At 71.7% G+C, this 11,543-nt stretch overlaps 1 protein-coding gene across 6 annotated transcripts in view; it reads left to right on the top strand.

Moving 5' to 3' along the window:
• Positions 1-714: 714 nt before the first annotated feature.
• The window catches only part of LOC140716950 (palmitoyl-protein thioesterase ABHD10, mitochondrial-like), an 86,650-nt gene continuing 75,821 nt past the window's right edge, over positions 715-11,543 (top strand). For 2 of the 6 annotated variants that reach the window (XR_012096395.1, XM_073030119.1), the window contains exon 1: positions 718-906. The gene's annotated coding sequence lies outside the window, so the exon portion shown is untranslated. Of the gene's footprint in view, positions 907-11,543 lie in introns of all 6 variants that reach the window. The other 4 variants (XM_073030124.1, XM_073030122.1, XM_073030120.1 and 1 more) reach the window with 4 other exon arrangements.

Here is an 11,543-nt window from a genome sequence, read left to right as displayed (position 1 = left end):
CCACTGGACCATGGAGCACCCACAAAACTATTATTAAACAAAGCATAAAATATAATTCAAAATGTATGTAGTGCGCAGCACAGGTAAACAATAAACAGCTCATTGTCCCAGTGACAAGACCTCGGTGGTGGCAGGGTATTCATTAGTCTCACAGCCTGAGGAAGAAGCTGTTACTCAGTTTGGCAGTCCTCGACTTGATGCTCCTGTACATCCTTGCTGATGGTAGTGGGTCAAAGAGATTGTGGGATGGGTTGAACGATCCCATTCATAACCCTGACTCCCGAAAATAACTCATTGTTCAAATTTAATTTGAATTCATTTACAGATGTTGGTTTTGCCAGCAAGACCAGCATTTATTGCTCATTCTTGATTCCCTGTTAAGAAATAGATGGTGACATTGTGGGTGCTTTACAACTACTCTATCCTGAACAGAATCTAATTTGCATTCTTTAGTATTCTGGTTCGTCCTGTGAAGGCATTGCCACAGTGCTGTTACATGGTGAGTATTGGGATATACACCCAGTGACAAATAAACATCATTTCAGGGTAGAAATATCAAACACCAGGTAACATGCTAAGGTTGGGGGTGGAAGCTTAAAGGTGACATGAGGGCCAGTCGTTTCCCCCCCCCCACCCCCCCTCCCCCACACACACAGAGGTGCCTGGAATGGGTTAGAAGGGATAGTAGTGGTATCAGGCAGTTTGATAGAGTTTGAGTTTTTAGACATGAAGGGAATATGAATATTTAGAATATGAAGGGAATGGAGAGATATGGATGATACACAGGAGGAGGGCTTTTGAAAAAGGGGATGTGTTTAAAAATCGAACAAAGGAACCGAGTCGAACGCCCTGGTATTTGGTCCCAGTTGACTACCTGTAGTTGCGCATTGCTTCAGCGAGGTGATCGTATGTTCGAATCGTATTGTTTCCCCCCCCCGCCCGCCTCTCACTCCCTTCATTCCCCCCCGCCCGCCTCTCACTCCCTTCATTCCCCCCCGCCCGTCTCTCACTCCCTTCATTCCCCCCCGCCCGCCTCTCACTCCCTTCACTCCCCCCCCGCCCGTCTCTCACTCCCTTCACTCCCCCCCGCCCGCCTCTCACTCCCTTCACTCCCCCCCGCCCGTCTCTCACTCCCTTCACTCCCCCCCGCCCGCCTCTCACTCCCTTCACTCCCCCCCGCCCGCCTCTCACTCCCTTCACTCCCCCCCGCCCGCCTCTCACTCCCTTCACTCCCCCCCGCCCGTCTCTCACTCCCTTCACTCCCCCCCGCCCGCCTCTCACTCCCTTCACTCCCCCCCGCCCGCCTCTCACTCCCTTCACTCCCCCCCGCCCGTCTCTCACTCCCTTCACTCCCCCCCCGCCCGTCTCTCACTCCCTTCACTCCCCCCCGCCCGCCTCTCACTCCCTTCACTCCCCCCCGCCCGCCTCTCACTCCCTTCACTCCCCCCCGCCCGCCTCTCACTCCCTTCACTCCCCCCCGCCCGCCTCTCACTCCCTTCACTCCCCCCCGCCCGCCTCTCACTCCCTTCACTCCCCCCCGCCCGCCTCTCACTCCCTTCACTCCCCCCCGCCCGTCTCTCACTCCCTTCACTCCCCCCCGCCCGTCTCTCACTCCCTTCACTCCCCCCCGCCCGTCTCTCACTCCCTTCACTCCCCCCCGCCCGTCTCTCACTCCCTTCACTCCCCCCCGCCCGTCTCTCACTCCCTTCACTCCCCCCCGCCCGCCTCTCACTCCCTTCACTCCCCCCCGCCCGCCTCTCACTCCCTTCACTCCCCCCCGCCCGTCTCTCACTCCCTTCACTCCCCCCCGCCCGTCTCTCACTCCCTTCACTCCCCCCCGCCCGTCTCTCACTCCCTTCACTCCCCCCCGCCCGTCTCTCACTCCCTTCACTCCCCCCCGCCCGCCTCTCACTCCCTTCACTCTCCCCCCCGCCCGCCTCTCACTCCCTTCACTCCCCCCGCCCGCCTCTCACTCCCTTCACTCCCCCCCCGCCCGTCTCTCACTCCCTTCACTCCCCCCCGCCCGTCTCTCACTCCCTTCACTCCCCCCCCGCCCGTCTCTCACTCCCTTCACTCCCCCCCCGCCCGTCTCTCACTCCCTTCACTCCCCCCCCGCCCGCCTCTCACTCCCTTCACTCCCCCCCGCCCGCCTCTCACTCCCTTCACTCCCCCCGCCCGCCTCTCACTCCCTTCACTCCCCCCCGCCCGTCTCTCACTCCCTTCACTCCCCCCCCGCCCGTCTCTCACTCCCTTCACTCCCCCCCGCCCGTCTCTCACTCCCTTCACTCCCCCCCGCCCGTCTCTCACTCCCTTCACTCCCCCCCGCCCGTCTCTCACTCCCTTCACTCCCCCCCCCCGCCCGTCTCTCACTCCCTTCACTCCCCCCCGCCCGTCTCTCACTCCCTTCACTCCCCCCCGCCCGTCTCTCACTCCCTTCACTCCCCCCCGCCCGTCTCTCACTCCCTTCACTCCCCCCCCGCCCGCCTCTCACTCCCTTCACTCCCCCCCGCCCGCCTCTCACTCCCTTCACTCCCCCCCGCCCGTCTCTCACTCCCTTCCCCCCGCCCGTCTCTCACTCCCTTCACTCCCCCCCGCCCGTCTCTCACTCCCTTCACTCCCCCCCGCCCGCCTCTCAATCCCTTCACTCCCCCCCGCCCGTCTCTCACTCCCTTCTCTCCCCCCCGCCCGTCTCTCACTCCCTTCACTCCCCCCCGCCCGCCTCTCACTCCCTTCACTCCCCCCCGCCCGCCTCTCACTCCCTTCCCCCCGCCCTCCTCTCACTCCCTTAACTCCCCCCCGCCCGCCTCTCACTCCCTTCACTCCCCCCCGCCCGTCTCTCACTCCCTTCCCCCCGCCCGTCTCTCACTCCCTTCACTCCCCCCCGCCCGTCTCTCACTCCCTTCACTCCCCCCCGCCCGTCTCTCACTCCCTTCACTCCCCCCCGCCCGCCTCTCACTCCCTTCACTCCCCCCCCCGCCCGTCTCTCACTCCCTTCACTCCCCCCCGCCCGCCTCTCACTCCCTTCACTCCCCCCCGCCCGCCTCTCACTCCCTTCACTCCCCCCCGCCCGCCTCTCACTCCCTTCACTCCCCCCCGCCCGCCTCTCACTCCCTTCACTCCCCCCCGCCCGCCTCTCACTCCCTTCACTCCCCCCCCGCCCGTCTCTCACTCCCTTCACTCCCCCCCGCCCGTCTCTCACTCCCTTCACTCCCCCCCGCCCGTCTCTCACTCCCTTCACTCCCCCCCGCCCGTCTCTCACTCCCTTCACTCCCCCCCGCCCGCCTCTCACTCCCTTCACTCTCCCCCCCGCCCGCCTCTCACTCCCTTCACTCCCCCCCGCCCGCCTCTCACTCCCTTCACTCCCCCCCCGCCCGTCTCTCACTCCCTTCACTCCCCCCCGCCCGTCTCTCACTCCCTTCACTCCCCCCCCGCCCGTCTCTCACTCCCTTCACTCCCCCCCGCCCGTCTCTCACTCCCTTCACTCCCCCCCCGCCCGCCTCTCACTCCCTTCACTCCCCCCCCCGCCCGCCTCTCACTCCCTTCACTCCCCCCGCCCGCCTCTCACTCCCTTCACTCCCCCCCGCCCGTCTCTCACTCCCTTCACTCCCCCCCCGCCCGTCTCTCACTCCCTTCACTCCCCCCCGCCCGTCTCTCACTCCCTTCACTCCCCCCCGCCCGTCTCTCACTCCCTTCACTCCCCCCCGCCCGTCTCTCACTCCCTTCACTCCCCCCCCCGCCCGTCTCTCACTCCCTTCACTCCCCCCCGCCCGTCTCTCACTCCCTTCACTCCCCCCCGCCCGCCTCTCACTCCCTTCCCCCCGCCCGTCTCTCACTCCCTTCACTCCCCCCCGCCCGTCTCTCACTCCCTTCACTCCCCCCCGCCCGCCTCTCAATCCCTTCACTCCCCCCCGCCCGTCTCTCACTCCCTTCACTCCCCCCCGCCCGTCTCTCACTCCCTTCACTCCCCCCCGCCCGCCTCTCACTCTTCACTCCCCCCCCGCCCGTCTCTCACTCCCTTCACTCCCCCCCGCCCGCCTCTCACTCCCTTCACTCCCCCCCGCCCGCCTCTCACTCCCTTCACTCCCCCCCGCCCGCCTCTCACTCCCTTCACTCCCCCCCGCCCGCCTCTCACTCCCTTCCCCCCGCCCTCCTCTCACTCCCTTAACTCCCCCCCGCCCGCCTCTCACTCCCTTCACTCCCCCCCGCCCGTCTCTCACTCCCTTCCCCCCGCCCGTCTCTCACTCCCTTCACTCCCCCCCGCCCGTCTCTCACTCCCTTCACTCCCCCCCGCCCGCCTCTCACTCCCTTCACTCCCCCCCGCCCGTCTCTCACTCCCTTCACTCCCCCCCCGCCCGTCTCTCACTCCCTTCACTCCCCCCCGCCCGCCTCTCACTCCCTTCACTCCCCCCCGCCCGCCTCTCAATCCCTTCACTCCCCCCCGCCCGTCTCTCACTCCCTTCACTCCCCCCCGCCCGTCTCTCACTCCCTTCACTCCCCCCCGCCCGCCTCTCACTCCCTTCTCTCCCCCCCGCCCGTCTCTCACTCCCTTCCCCCCGCCCGTCTCTCACTCCCTTCACTCCCCCCCGCCCGTCTCTCACTCCCTTCACTCCCCCCCGCCCGCCTCTCACTCCCTTCACTCCCCCCCGCCCGCCTCTCAATCCCTTCACTCCCCCCCGCCCGTCTCTCACTCCCTTCACTCCCCCCCGCCCGTCTCTCACTCCCTTCACTCCCCCCCGCCCGCCTCTCACTCCCTTCACTCCCCCCCGCCCGTCTCTCACTCCCTTCACTCCCCCCCCGCCCGTCTCTCACTCCCTTCACTCCCCCCCCGCCCGCCTCTCACTCCCTTCACTCCCCCCGCCCGCCTCTCACTCCCTTCACTCCCCCCCGCCCGTCTCTCACTCCCTTCACTCCCCCCCGCCCGTCTCTCACTCCCTTCACTCCCCCCCGCCCGTCTCTCACTCCCTTCACTCCCCCCCGCCCGTCTCTCACTCCCTTCCCCCCCGCCCGTCTCTCACTCCCTTCACTCCCCCCCGCCCGCCTCTCACTCCCTTCACTCCCCCCCCGCCCGCCTCTCACTCCCTTCACTCCCCCCCCGCCCGCCTCTCACTCCCTTCACTCCCCCCCCCGCCCGCCTCTAACTCCCTTCACTCCCACCCCGCCCGCCTCTCACTCCCTTCACTCCCCCCCGCCCGCCTCTCACTCCCTTCACTCCCCCCCGCCCGCCTCTCACTCCCTTCACTCCACCCCGCCCGCCTCTCACTCCCTTCACTCCCCCCGCCCGCCTCTCACTCCCTTCACTCCCCCCCGCCCGCCTCTCACTCCCCCCCCGCCCGCCTCTCACTCCCCCCCGCCCGCCTCTCACTCCCCCCCCGCCCGCCTCTCACTCCCCCCGCCGCCTCTCACTCCCCCCCGCCCGCCTCTCACTCCCCCCCGCCCGCCTCTCACTCCCCACCGCCCGCCCTCACTCCCCCTCGCCCGCCTATCACTCCCCCCCGCCCGCCTCTCACTCCCCCCGCCCGCCTCTCACTCCCCCCCGCCCGCCTCTCACTCCCCCCCGCCCGCCTCTCACTCCCCCCCGCCCGCCTCTCACTCCCCCCCCGCCGCCTCTCACTCCCCCCGCCCGCCTCTCACTCCCTTCACTCCCCCCCCGCCCGCCTCTCACTCCCTTCACTCCCCCCCCGCCCGTCTCTCACTCCCTTCACTCCCCCCGCCCGTCTCTCACTCCCTTCACTCCCCTCCGCCCGCCTCTCACTCCCTTCACTCCCCCCCGCCCGCCTCTCACTCCCTTCACTCCCCCCCCGCCCGCCTCTCACTCCCTTCACTCCCCCCCGCCCGCCTCTCACTCCCTTCACTCCCCCCGCCCGCCTCTCACTCCCTTCACTCCCCCCCGCCCGCCTCTCACTCCCTTCACTCCCCCCCGCCCGCCTCTCACTCCCTTCACTCCCACCCGCCGCCTCTCACTCCCTTCACTCCCCCCCGCCCGCCTCTCACTCCCTTCACTCCCTCCCGCCCGCCTCTCACTCCCTTCACTCCCCCCCCCGCCCGCCTCTCACTCCCTTCAGTGCCCCCCCGCCCGCCTCTCACTCCCTTCACTCCCCCCGCCCGCCTCTCACTCCCTTCACTCCCCCCCCGCCCGCCTCTCACTCCCTTCACTCCCCCCCCGCCCGCCTCTCACTCCCTTCAGTGCCCCCCCGCCCGCCTCTCACTCCCTTCACTCCCCCGCCCGCCTCTCACTCCCTTCACTCCCCCCCCGCCCCGCCCTCTCACTCCCTTCACTCCCCCCCCCGCCCGCCTCTCACTCCCTCCACTCCCCCCGCCCGCCTCTCACTCCCTTCACTCCCCCCGCCCGTCTCTCACTCCCTTCACTCCCCCCCGCCCGTCTCTCACTCCCTTCACTCCCCCCACGCCCGCCTCTCACTCCCCCCCCGCCCGCCTCTCACTCCCCCCCCCGCCCGCCTCTCACTCCCCCCCGCCCGCCTCTCACTCCCCCCGCCCGCCTCTCACTCCCCCCCGCCCGCCTCTCACTCCCCCCCCGCCCGCCTCTCACTCCCCCCCGCCCGCCTCTCACTCCCCCCCGCCCGCCTCTCACTCCCCCCGCCCGCCTCTCACTCCCCTCCCGCCCGCCTCTCACTCCCCCCGCCCGCCTCTCACTCCCCCCCGCCCGCCTCTCACTCCCCCCCGCCCGCCTCTCACTCCCCCCCGCCCCGCCTCTCACTCCCCCCGCCCGCCTCTCACTCCCCCCGCCCGCCTCTCACTCCCCCCCGCCCGCCTCTCACTCCCCCCCGCCCGCCTCTCACTCCCCCCCCGCCCGCCTCTCACTCCCCCCCCCCCCCCCCCCCCGCCCGCCTCCTCACTCCCCCCCCGCCCGCCTCTCACTCCCCCCCCGCCCCGCCTCTCACTCCCACCCCGCCCCCCCCCCCCCCGCCCGCCTCTCACTCCCCCCCGCCCGCCTCTCACTCCCCCCCGCCACGCCTCTCACTCCCCCCCGCCCGCCTCTCACTCCCCCCCCCCGCCCGCCTCTCACTCCCCCCCGCCCGCCTCTCACTCCCCCCCCGCCCCGCCTCTCACTCCCCCCCCGCCCGCCTCTCACTCCCCCCCCGCCCGCCTCTCACTCCCCCCCGCCCGCCTCTCTCTCCCCCCCGCCCGCCTCTCACTCCCCCCCGCCCGCCTCTCACTCCCCCCGCCCGCCTCTCACTCCCCCCCCGCCCGCCTCTCACTCCCCCAGCCCGCCTCTCACTCCCCCCGCCCGCCTCTCACTCCCCCCCCGCCCGCCTCTCACTCCCCCCGCCCGCCTCTCACTCCCCCGCCTCTCACTCCCCCCCGCCCGCCTCTCACTCCCCCCCCGCCCGCCTCTCACTCCCCCCCGCCCGCCTCTCACTCCCCCCCCGCCCGCCTCTCACTCCCCCCGCACCCGCCTCTCACTCCCCCCGCCCCGCCTCTCACTTCCCCCCCCGCCCGCCTCCTCACTCCCCCCGCCCGCCTCTCACTCCCCGCCCGCCTCTCACTCCCCCCCGCCCGCCTCTCACTCCCCCCCCCGCCCGCCTCTCACTCCCCCCCGCCCGCCTCTCACTCCCCCCCGCCCGCCTCTCACTCCCACCCCCGCCCGCCTCTCACTCCCACCCCGCCCGCCTCTCACTCCCCCCGCCCGCCTCTCACTCCCCCCGCCCGCCTCTCACTCCCCCCGCCCGCCTCTCACTCCCCCCCCCGCCCGCCTCTCACTCCCCCCCCGCCCGCCTCTCACTCCCCCCCCGCCCGCCTCTCACTCCCCCCCGCCCGCCTCTCACTCCCCCCGCCCGCCTCTCACCTCCCCCCGCCCGCCTCTCACTCCCCCCCGCCCGCCTCTCACTCCCCCCCGCCCGCCTCTCACTCCCCCCCGCCCGCCTCTCACTCCCCCCCGCCCGCCTCTCACTACCCCCCCTCCCGCCTCTCACTCCCCCCCTCCCGCCTCTCACTCCCCCCCACCCGCCTCTCACTCCCCCCCGCCCGCCTCTCACTCCCCCCCGCCTCTCACTCCCCCCCGCCCCGCCTCTCCCTCCCCCCGCCCGCCTCTCGCTCCCTTCATTCCCCCCCCGCCCGCCTCTCGCTCCCATCATTCACTCCCCCACCCCCGCCCGCCTCTCGCTCCCATCATTCCCCCCCGCCCGCCTCTCGCTCCCTTCATTCCCCCCCGCCCGCCTCTCGCTCCCTTCATTCCCCCCCGCCCGCCTCTCGCTCCCTTCATTCCCCCCGCCCGCCTCTCGCTCCCTTCATTCCCCCCCGCCCGCCTCTCGCTCCCTTCATTCCCCCCCGCCCGCCTCTCACTCCCTTCACTCCCCCCCGCCCGCCTCTCGCTCCCTTCACTCCCCCCCGCCCGCCTCTCGCTCCCTTCACTCCCCCCCGCCCGTCTCTCGCTCCCTTCACTCCCCCCCGCCCGCCTCTCGCTCCCTTCACTCCCCCCCGCCCGCCTCTCGCTCCCTTCACTCCCCCCCGCCCGCCTCTCGCTCCCTTCACTCCCCCCCGCCCGCCTCTCGCTCCCTTCACTCCCCCCCGCCCGCCTCTCGCTCCCTTCATTCCCCCCCGCCCGCCTCTCGCTCCTTCATTCCCAGCCCACCGCTCCGCCGCTCTCGCTCCCTTCATTCCCCCCCGCCCGCCTCTCGCTCCCTTCATTCCCCCCCGCCCGCCTCGCTCCTCATCCCCCCCGCCGCCTCTCGCTCCCTTCATTTCCCCCCGCCCGCCTCTCACTCCCTTCATTCCCCCCCGCCCGCCTCTCACTCCCCCCCCGCCCGCCTCTCACTCCCCCCCGCCCGCCTCTCACTCCCCCCGCCCGCCTCTCACTCCCCCCGCCGCCTCTCACTCCCCCCGCCCGACTCTCACTCCCCCCCGCCCGCCTCTCACTCCCCCCCGCCCGCCTCTCACTCCCCCCCGCCCGCCTCTCACTCCCCCCCGCCCGCCTCTCACTCCCTTCACTCCCCCCCGCCCGCCTCTCACTCCCTTCACTCCCCCCCGCCCGCCTCTCACTCCCTTCACTCCCCACCCGCCCGTCTCTCACTCCCTTCACTCCCCCCCGCCCGCCTCTCACTCCCTTCACTCCCCCCGCCCGTCTCTCACTCCCTTCACTCCCCCCCCGCCCGTCTCTCACTCCCTTCACTCCCCCCCGCCCGCCTCTCACTCCCTTCACTCCCCCCCCCGCCCGTCTCTCACTCCCTTCACTCCCCCCCGCCCGCCTCTCAATCCCTTCACTCCCCCCCGCCCGCCTCTCACTCCCTTCACTCCCCCCCCGCCCGCCTCTCACTCCCTTCACTCCCCCCCTGCCCGCCTCTCACTCCCTTCCCCCCGCCCTCCTCTCACTCCCTTCACTCCCCCCCGCCCTCCTCTCACTCCCTTCACTCCCCCCCCGCCCGCCTCTCACTCCCTTCACTCCCCCCCGCCCGCCTCTCACTCCCTTCACTCCCCCCCCGCCCGCCTCTCACCTCCCTCCCCCGCCCTCCTCTCACTCCCTTCACTCCCCCCCGCCCGCCTCTCACTCCCTTCACTCCCCCCCCGCCCGCCTCTCACTCCCTTCACTCCCCCCCGCCCGCCTCTCACTCCCTTCACTCCCCCCCGCCCGCCTCTCACTCCCTTCACTCCCCCCCGCCCGCCTCTCACTCCCTTCACTCCCCCCCGCCCGCCTCTCACTCCCTTCACTCCCCCCCGCCCGTCCTCTCACTCCCTTCACTCCCCCCGCCCGTCTCTCACTCCCTTCACTCCCCCCCCGCCCGCTCTCACTCCCTTCACTCCCCCCCCGCCCGCCTCTCACCTCCCTTCCCCCCGCCCTCCTCTCACTCCCTTCACTCCCCCCCGCCCGCCTCTCACTCCCTTCACTCCCCCCGCCCGCCTCTCACTCCCTTCACTCCCCCCCGCCCGTCTCTCACTCCCTTCACTCCCCCCGCCCGTCTCTCACTCCCTTCACTCCCCCCCGCCCGTCTCTCACTCCCTTCACTCCCCCCCCGCCCGCCTCTCACTCCCTTCACTCCCCCCCGCCCGCCTCTCACTCCCTTCCCCCCGCCCTCCTCTCACTCCCTTCACTCCCCCCCGCCCGCCTCTCACTCCCTTCACTCCCCCCCGCCCCGCCTCTCACTCCCTTCACTCCCCCCCGCCCGTCTCTCACTCCTTCACTCCCCCCGCCCCGCCTCTCACTCCCTTCACTCCCCCCCCGCCCGCCTCTCACTCCCTTCACTCCCCCCCGCCCGTCTCTCACTCCCCCCCCTGCCCGCCTCTCACTCCCCCCCCTGCCCGCCTCTCACTCCCCCCCGCCCGCCTCTCACTCCCCCCCCGCCCGCCTCTCACTCCCCCCCGCCCGCCTCTCACTCCCCCCCGCCCGCCTCTCACTCCCCCCCGCCCGCCTCTCACTCCCCCCCCGCCCGCCTCTCACTCCCCCCCGCCCGCCTCTCACTCCCCCCCCCGCCCGCCTCTCACTCCCCCCCCCCCGCCCCGCCTCTCACTCCCCCCCGCCCGCCTCTCACTCCCCCCCGCCCGCCTCTCACTCCCCCCGCCCGCCTCTCACTCCCCCCCCGCCCGCCTCTCACTCCCCCCCCCGCCCGCCTCTCACTCCCCCCCCGCCCGCCTCTCACTCCCCCCCGCCCGCCTCTCACTCCCCCCCGCCCGCCTCTCACTCCCCCTCCGCCCGCCTCTCACTCCCCCCCCGCCCGCCTCTCACTCCCTTCACTCCCCCCCGCCCGCCTCTCACTCCCTTCACTCCCCCCCGCCCGCCTCTCACTCCCTTCACTCCCCCCCGCCCGCCTCTCACTCCCTTCACTCCCCCCCCGCCCGCCTCTCACTCCCTTCACTCCCCCCCGCCCGCCTCTCACTCCCTTCACTCCCCCCCGCCCGCCCTCTCTCCCTCATCCCTTCACTCCCCCCACGCCCGCATCTCACTCCCTTCACTCCCCCCCGCCCGCCTCTCACTCCCTTCATCTCCCCCCCCGCCCGCCCTCTCACTCCCTTCACTCCCCCCCGCCCGCCTCTCACTCCCTTCACTCCCCCCCGCCCCGCCTCTCACTCCCTTCACTCCCCCCCCGCCCGCCTCTCAATCCCTTCACTCCCCCCACGCCCGACTCTCACTCCCTTCACTCCCCCCCGCCCGCCTCTCACTCCCTTCACTCCCCCCACGCCCGCCTCTCACTCCCTTCACTCCCCCACGCCCGCCTCTCACTCCCTTCACTCCCCCCCCGCCCGCCTCTCACTCCCTTCACTCCCCCTCCGCCCGCCTCTCACTCCCTTCACTCCCCCCGCCCGCCTCTCACTCCCTTCACTCCCCCCCGCCCGCCTCTCACTCCCTTCACTCCCCCCCCGCCCGCCCTCTCACTCCCTTCACTCCCCCCCCCGCCCGCCTCTCACTCCCTTCACTCCCCCCCCCGCCCGCCTCTCACTCCCTTCACTCCCCCCCCGCCCGCCTCTCACTCCCTTCACTCCCCCCCCGCCCGCCTCTCACTCCCTTCACTCCCCCCCCGCCCGCCTCTCACTCCCTTCACTCCCCCCCCGCCCGCCTCTCACTCCCTTCACTCCCCCCCCGCCCGCCTCTCACT

Source organism: Hemitrygon akajei, chromosome 26 (genome assembly GCF_048418815.1).
Source record: "Hemitrygon akajei chromosome 26, sHemAka1.3, whole genome shotgun sequence".
In the NCBI taxonomy this organism is placed as follows: domain Eukaryota; kingdom Metazoa; phylum Chordata; class Chondrichthyes; order Myliobatiformes; family Dasyatidae; genus Hemitrygon; species Hemitrygon akajei.
Note: the sequence above shows the minus strand (reverse complement) of the source record. Positions and strands in the feature narration are given on the sequence as shown.